This window comes from Mytilus californianus, unplaced genomic scaffold, assembly GCF_021869535.1.
Source record: "Mytilus californianus isolate M0D057914Y unplaced genomic scaffold, xbMytCali1.0.p SCAF_12, whole genome shotgun sequence".
NCBI classification, from domain to species: domain Eukaryota; kingdom Metazoa; phylum Mollusca; class Bivalvia; order Mytilida; family Mytilidae; genus Mytilus; species Mytilus californianus.
The window spans coordinates 58,814,434-58,821,951 of NW_026262604.1; the positions used below are offsets into that span (position 1 = coordinate 58,814,434).

At 33.7% G+C, this 7,518-nt stretch overlaps 1 long non-coding RNA gene across 1 annotated transcript; it reads right to left on the reverse strand.

Moving 5' to 3' along the window:
• Window positions 1–5,267: 5,267 nt before the first annotated feature.
• On the reverse strand, window positions 5,268–6,780 carry LOC127722105 (uncharacterized). Its single transcript, XR_007991653.1, has 2 exons — window positions 6,641–6,780; window positions 5,268–5,349 (listed from the first exon to the last, which is right to left on the reverse strand). It is a non-coding gene; the product is annotated as an uncharacterized LOC127722105 (long non-coding RNA).
• Window positions 6,781–7,518: the final 738 nt, after the last annotated feature.

Here is a 7,518-nt window from a genome sequence, read left to right on the forward strand (position 1 = left end):
TCTTTACCCTCTATACCACTTTGCCTCATAATCTCATTAAGATAAAAATTACACATCTAATTAGATGGGCATTTAAAAAGTCAAAATGCGAATATATATATGTTTAAACTCTTTTAGGTCATTTTTCTAGTAACAGCGAACAAAAGAACTATGTCAATTAGACCTGCTTTGATACGAATAATGCACAAATATATTTACTAAATAACATTTTTGTTCGCTATGGAGATTCCGAATATCGTCAAGTTATCAGAATTCAAATGAGGACTAACTGTGCACCACTTATTGTATCTGTGTCTGTATTGTTACGAATTACAAGTAATGACTAAAATCAGCAAAGACCATTCGAAACAACATCTGATGCAAAAATGTAATAACGCTTTTAGATATTTGGATGATATATTGCCTCTCAATAATGACGACTTCAGTATGTACACTCAAGAGATTTATCCTGCTGAACTAACTGTAAATGAAGCTAATACTTAACACTGCCCTTTCCTGATTCTTGATATCTTTATCTTTCACGGGAAGGATAAAACCGAAAGAAGATTTTTCATTTCCTCTTGTTAATTATTCATTTTTGGGTGGTGACGTTCCCTTGTCACCATCTTATGGTATTTGTATCTCAACTTGATTCGTTCGTGTATGTACCAACGTATTTGATTTTAACGAAAAAAATTGCTGTATCACTAAAACATTATTACACCGGGGTTTCCAATATCACAAACTTGTCAAAGCATTTACTAAATTTTATCATCGGTACAATGACATGATTTGTAAATTCAAATCAACGTGCAGGCATCTTATACGTTCAGGTATTCCACATCCAATCTTTTATGGTAATACTCTATACAAAGCATAAAAATGTCGTCATTCACCTCAAAAGCTAACCAAACCTTTTAACATACTTATTCAGAGATACAGTTACGATACTGTTGTCAGCTCAATAAAGAAAACATTTTTTGGAATTAATATTGATTCACTTATATGGTCTTTGCATCGAAAATAAACACATTTATTCTAAAACCAGTTGTTGGCATGATACAGGTTATGTTCTTCTCGTATATTTTATGATGGTATGATACTTAACCCCTTATGGAGGGATTGTGCCTCATTTTCATATGATGAAGACATAATCTTTCAATCAGTTTAATTGAGGCTTGAAGCTGGCACGTAAGTAACTGCTAATAGTCATATGTTATTTTATGTTATCATTGTCATCTTCTTAGTTTCTTCTGTTTTTTATTTCAACATAGGACTCGGACTTATTTTAAACTGAGTTTTACTGTGCGTATTGCTGTGTGTTTGTTTATTCTACATTGGCTAGAGATATAGGGGAGGATTGAAATGTCACAAAACATGTTTAACCCCGCAGCATTTTTGCGCCTGTCCCAAGTCGGGAACCTCTGACCTGTGTTATTCTTGTATGTTTTTTTTTTTATTTTGATTCATTTATATGTTTCGGAGTTTAGTGTTACGTCCATTTTCGCTGAACTAGTATACATAATTGTTTAGAGGCCAGCTGAAGCCCTATTCCGGGTGCGGGTTTTTTGCTGTGTTGAAAACCCATTGGTGGCCTTAGGCTGTTTTCTGCTCTTTGGTTCGGGTTGTTGTCTGTTTGACGCATTCCCCGTGTCCATTCTCAATTTTATATTCATAAACAAATGTCGTTGATTGTTGTCATATGTCATATCACAATGTTTCCGTCATTTGCAGAATGTACTGCTAATGACAGATCTTCGATTATTTCTGTTAAAATTATCAATAGTTGGTAGATGGGCTATTAAAAGACTGCTGCTTAAGATGAAGGTCATTGATAGTAAAGTTATATACATTCCGTAGAAAGTCGCTCATATGCCAATTGGATTTGTTTATCTTTTATGAAATATTATTGTCATGGATGTTCACATATATAATCTGATTTTCGAAGGTGCAATCAATTCTTGTTTATCTAGGTTGCAACATCATCGAAAGAGACCTACATTCGTTTCACCAAAGTTTAATTCCATAAAGAACACGTCGGATGCAAATGGTGTATCAGGAACAGGTGTTTTTTTCAGGAACATCTATTGGTGTGTTTTAAAAGTGTAAGTGTCTTGTTTGGTTTTACTTATTAGTGTATTTAATGCTACATGTTTTTTCTATGATCTGTGTTGTAGGAAATGATTGACAGAACTTAAATAATTTGGTTGTTTTTTTAAGTTTGTGTTTCATGGTTAGAAAAGATATTGGTGAATAGAACCTTGCTTACATAAAATGACTTATTAATATATTTAAATATAGGGAATATGGCGTGTGTAGTAACTAATAGGTTAGGAACTGCTGATATTTCCAGTCATGTTATTATTGTTCTTTTATGTAAACAACTTGATTTGGAGAATATAAAGGTGACAAAGGAATATTCAATCTCATAAGTTGTGATGAAATGTAGTCTGATGTGAAACAGAATACTTAATTGCATGTGTTTTTCTTTCTTTTCTTTAATTCCCTTTCTGTTCTTATTGATTTTGATTCATTTATGTTTCGGATTATAGTGTTACGTCCAATTTCGTACCCCCAAGGGTGACTGGGGAATAGAAGTATGGTCACCATTGGTCTTCCTCCGACCGGCAGTAAAACCCGTGCTAAAGTGGGGCGTCCGTTTGGCTGTGCGGGATGTACAAATTTGCAGCCACATCCGGTCAGAATGGGGACGTTAAATCCGATGCCTCGTGTAAAGAGAGTCCCACGCTCTTTGCACGTTAAGAACCCTTGCAACAACTATTTGATGGGTCCGTAGGTGACCTGCTGCAAGGCTAAATTTCTGTTCCTATCCAATATACCCTCATTTCCCGTGGTAGTCTAAATTTCTCAGACCTTAATCCCAGACGCCCCCATTACAGAACCTACCTATTGTATTTATTTGTTCTCGTCCTGAATATGCATGAAATATTTGCCACTGAACGTTAAGCAACCAACAATCAATTAATCTATTTTCGCTGAACTAGTATACATAATTGTTTAGGGGCCAGCTGAAACCTTCCTCCGGGTGCGGGTTTTTTTTTCGCTGTGTTGAAGACCCATTGGTGGCCTTAGGCTGTTTTTCTGCTCTTTGGTTCGGGTTGTTGTCTGTTTGACGCATTCCCCGTGTCCATTCTCAATTTTATATTCATAATCAAATGTCGTTGATTGTTGTCATATGTCATATCACAATGTTACCGTCATTTGCAGAATGTACTGCTAATGACAGATCTTAGATTATGTCTGTTAAATTTATCAATAGTTTGCATATGGGCTATTAAAAGACTGCTGCTTAAAATGAAGGTCAATAATAGTAAAGTTATATACATGCCGTCGAAAGTCGCTCATATGCCAATTGGATTTGTTTATCTGTTATGAAATATTATTGTTATGGATGTTCACATATATAATCTGATTTTCGAAGGTGCAATCCATTCTTGTTTATCTAGGTTGCAACATCATCGAAAGAGACCTACATTCGTTTCACCAAAATTTAATTCCCTAAAGAACACGTCGGGTGCAAATAGTGTATCAGGAACAGGTGATTTTTCCGGAACATCCATTGGTGTGTTTTAAACGTTTTCCGGAACATCCATTGGTGTGTTTTAAAAGTGTAAGTGTCTTGTTTGGTTTTACTTATTAGTGTATTTAATGCTACTTGTTTTTTCTATGATCTGTGTTGTAGGAAATGATTGACAGACCTTAAATATGTTGGTTGTTTTTTTTAAGTTTGTGTCTCATGGTTAGAACAGATATTGGTGAATAGAACCTTGCTAACATAAAATGACTTATTAATATATTTAAATAGAGGGAATATGGCGGGTGTAACTAATAGTTTGAGAACTGCTGATATTTCCAGTTATGTTATTATTGTCTTTTATCAATGTTTATATAAACAACTTGATTTGCAGAATATAAAGGAATGGTTAGTCTTAAGGTGGTACATAACACTACAGGCAGATAACTCTGTAAAAATCAGCTAAACGTTTTAATCAAGTTCTATTGTTAAGGAAATACTAAGCTTCTCAATGATCAAAATTAGTGCTTGTCAAACTGCTATATATCAAATGAAATTTTTCCGATAAAGTGTGTTCAATTTTTTTTTTTTATTTTTATGTTTTTGTCAAAGGTTCAAAGTAAATATTTTGTCAAAATTTTATGAAAATTAAACGAGCCAAAATAATTTTATTCAAGGTGTTTGGTACCACCTTGAAGGGGGTCGAAAGATGACAAAGGGATATTCAAACTCATAAGTTGTGATAAAATGTAGTCTGATGTGAAACAGAATACTTAATTGCATGTGTTTTTCTTTTTTTATTCCCTTTCTTGTCCTATTGATTCCTTCTTATTCGAGTTAAACGGTTTCATCGTTGGAATATTGACGCTTATCGCATGTTTTCTTTTGGTCACTTCGAAATAAAATGAGTATAACTATTTACAATTTAATAGACATCAAAGTTTGTGCTTCTGTCTTGTTAAGAGTTTCAAAACGTCCACTCTTATATGTAATGTTTACTATTGCTTTGCTTTTTACTCAATATCTCTATTAATCAAAAATGCATGATGCAAATAAAATGAAAAAGAAAAGAAAAAATAGTATAAGAAGATTATACGGTCATTAGCAATGCCCCATATATTACCTTTTGTACTTTCTGCTTCTTTGACAAGACATGTTTACCATTCGAACGGACGTTTAAGACGGTGACGTTCTCTATTTTCAGTTCCATTTCTTCAATCATTGTACTCACCAAGGGTGACTGAGGAATAGAAATATGATCACTACAGGTCTACTTCCGACCGGCAGTAAAACCCTTGCCAAAGTGGGGCGTCTTTTTGGCTGTGCAAGATGTGTCAAGTACGCAGTCACGTCCGGTCAGAATGGGAACGTTAAATCCGATGCCTCGTGTAGAGAGAGTGCCATGCTCTCTGCACGTTAGGGAAATCTTGTAACAATTCTTTGAGGGGTCCGTAAGTGGCCTGTTGCAAGGCTAAATGTCTGTCCCTATCCAATATACCTTCTTTTTCAATTGGCAGTCTTAATTTACCCCAACCTTTATTCCGAACAGCCTCTATTACAGGACCTACCTATTGTATTTATTGGTAATTTGTTCTCGTCCTGAACATGCATGAAATATTAGCCAATTCACGTTAAGCAACTAACAATCAATCAATCAATCAATAATCATAGGAAAGAGCGATCAAAAACAAAGGATATGGAAAAAAATCAAGTGTTGTGAAATATATATATCACTTAAATAAAAATTACACAATTATAAAATATTCCTTTTAATATTGTATTCTTTCCTCAATGCTGTAACTGGGTAATGATTTTTCATCCTACTGCTGCTAAACCTGTAATAGTAACAATGTAAATTGAATTGAGAACTGTTAGTAAGGCATTTACAAATTCCAATTTAAGGACACTATCATGCCTGTCATATGCTTTTATATTTGACAATGTTCCCATGTTCAGGTACCAATACCCATTGTCTATCATTTTTATTAGTGTCTTAATGAGCGTAAATCCAGAAAAGCGCCTCTGACGCAATTTATAAACTTTTTTTTGTTCCATAAGATATTTTAATTTTTGGCTCATCTTCATCTATAACACATTTGCTCTTATGTTTCTCTTTTTCTGCGTGTTTGTCAACATTGATAATAAAATTGAGAATGGAAATGGGGAATGTGTCAAAGAGACAACAACCCGACCATAGAGCAGACAACAGCCGAAGGCCACATATGGGTCTTCAATGCAGCGAGAAACTCCCGCCCCCGGAGGCGTCCTTCAGCTGGCCCCTAAACAAATATGTATACTAGTTCAGTGATAATGGACGTCATACTAAACTCCTTATGATATTATTAACATATTCGGATATTATTTCTTGCGCATTTATGTGTATCCTTCTGTTTGTACCTTACATTGATATTGTTAGTGAAATTATTATAGTTTTGTTAGGCTTTGAGAGAGAGAGAGAGAGAGAGAGAGAGAGAGAGAGAGAGAGAGAGAGAGAGAGAGAGAGAGAGAGAGATGTTTCAAAATGATGTGTACAGCTTTTCTTTTTAATGCCCTAATTCTTAGAGAGATTATTGTTGTGTGGTAGATTAGGTTTGTAACTATAGGTGATTTCGTTTCTTTCAGAAAGTCATAACTTACTGATATGAAAATGATATACATAACTGTTCATCGGGATACCTCAGCTGTATTTGGCAAAAGCTTTCAGAATTTGGGGTCCTCATTGTTCATCAACTTCGTACTTTATTTGACTGTTTAACTGTTTTTTATCGAGCATCACTGATTTGTTTTTTGTAGACGAAACGCGCGCCTGACGTACATCATTTTAATCCTGGTATCGATGAGGTGTTGTTTTTTAAATAAATGTTTTCAATTATTCACAGTTATGTTGTTTTTTTTATTGCTGGTATGTTTGTTGTTCCTATGTTTTGTCATCCAATTTGGTTTACATTAAACAGTTCATTTCGTTAAGAAGTATAAATTCACGTTATTTTTAAAAATTTAACCATTACACGACGTGTAATTTAACACTGTTTTTTTTTTAATTTCAACAAAACTCTTCAATAAAGGAAATAATAAAGTAGTTTGGCTAAATCAGATCATGCTTATAAATTACAATTTATTTCGTACTTGTTTCACATTTGGTACCAGCATACCCGAGAACACAGTTGCAAGTGTACCTACTAATACCATCAATACAAGTTCCACCATGTAAGGCAAGGGTTACTGGCACATGATATTTCTACAAAACACATGAAACATTCAAACAATGCGTAAAGCAGAGCATTTCACAAGTCCATCTTATGTTTATCATTTACGCGCTTAAATTATTTCAATTGTGTTCTTCCAGTGGAATATACCATGCTATTCAAGTTACATTATCACACGTTTTAGTTCGATATCAGTGATCATATAAGTATGGTTGAATAAATTTGCTAATCTTTGATTATCTGTCTATTCTAAAATAAAATTGTTATATTTTACAAATAACAATAGATCAAATAAAAACTTATATTCTGGTTGACTTTGTTCTTAATGATAAATGGTATAAATTATTGTGTTAGAAAATAAACTCATTTGAAACTGTTCATTAATTTAGTATGGTCTTTCGATTTAAATCTTTGAAATTTTGATTTTAGAAAAAAGTTAAATGTATAAAAAAAAAGGGTCAGAAGGGTGGAATAAACAAGATTACTAGTTATCTTATGAACGTAACTTTGAACTGGATATAAAAACGAGACCATACGTGATTTATTGCACTTTGAGGTTTGATTTATATATAAGGCTTTGGATATGCCTCATAAGGCGGCATGTGTAATGTTTTAATGTTTTAGACACGTTTCAATATATGTGTCTGCTCAATCTTACCTTTAACAGGTTTTTTACTTTTTTGATTTAGGCAAAACAAACAGGAGATATAAAGTATAGTAAAATTCTAATCATAGTGAGAGAAATTTCACTATGACAGAATTTTGCACCAGGACTAATCTGTCGTTACATAATTTAAG